This window comes from Colobus angolensis, unplaced genomic scaffold (assembly GCF_000951035.1).
Source record: "Colobus angolensis palliatus isolate OR3802 unplaced genomic scaffold, Cang.pa_1.0 Scaffold847, whole genome shotgun sequence".
Classification (NCBI taxonomy): Eukaryota; Metazoa; Chordata; class Mammalia; order Primates; family Cercopithecidae; genus Colobus; species Colobus angolensis.
Window position 1 is genome coordinate 250,189 of NW_012122343.1, and position 1,316 is coordinate 251,504.

A 1,316-nucleotide genomic window follows, 5' to 3' on the forward strand; every position below is an offset into this window, starting at 1 on the left:
TAACGTTACCTTTGTTATTTATGATGGTGCTTAATTAGATTTTCTCTCTTTTATTCTTTGTTAATCTTGTTAGTGGTCTATTGATCTTGTTTATCCTTTCAAAAAACAAATTTTTGTTTACCTTCATTCTTTATATGGATTTTGGGAGCTCAATTTTGCTCAGTTCTGGTCTGATTTTAGTTGTTTCTTTTTTTCTTGGGTTTGGGATTAATTCATTTTTTTCTTCTTCTATGTGTGATGTTAATCATTTTTTGAGATCTTTTTAACTTTTTAAGGCATGAATTTGCACTAAAAGCCTTTCTCTTAACACTGTTTTGCTATATCCAAGAGATTTTGGTATGTTTTGTCTCTGTTTTTATTTATTTGGAATATTTTTAAAATTTCTGCCTTAATTTTGTTGTTTATCCAAAACTCATTCAAAAGAAAGTTGTTCAACTTCCGTGTAATTGGATGGTTTTGGAGATCTTCTTGGTACTGATTTTCAGTTTTATTCAAGTATGATCCAAGAGTATGGTTGGTATGATTTAGAGTCTTTAAAATTTATTAAGACTTGTTTAATAGCCAATCATGTGATCTGTGTTGGAGTATTTTCTGTGTGCTGAAGAAAACAATGTGTATTCTGTGGTTGATGGGTGGAGTAGCCTGTAGATGTTTATTAGGTCCAGTTGATGAAATGTTGAATTCAATTCCAGGATTTCTCTGTTGGTTTTCTGCCTTGATGATCTGTCTAACACTGTCAATGAAGTTCCCCACTATTAATGTATCGGGGAAACCAGCCCCCAATATTTCAATGTAGGTTCTTTTCTATTTTCTCTAAGTGTCAGCCGGTCTGAGAAATAAAGAGAAAGAGTACAAAAGAGAGAAATTTTACAGCTGGGCCTCTGGGGGTGACTTCACATGTTGGCAGGTTCCATGATGCCTCCCTGAGCTGCAAAACCAGCAAGTTTTTATTAGGGATTTCAAAAGGGGAGGGGTGTATGAATAGGGAGTGGGTCAGAGAGATCACATGCTTCAAATGGCAATAAAAGATCACAAGGGCAGAGGGGCAGAGCAAGGTCACAAGGCCAGGACAAAATTAGAATTACTAATGAGGTTCCATGTTCTGCTGTGCATGCACTGTCATTGATAAGCATCTTAACAGGAAACAGGGTTCAAGAGCAGAGAACTGGTCTGACTAGAATTCACTGGGCTGGAATTTCCTAATCCTAGCAAGCCTGGGGGCACTGCAGGAGACCAGGGCATATTTCATCCCTTATCTTCAACCACATAAGGTGGTTCAACCCCCAGAGTGGCCATCCATAGTCCCCCCTCTCCCC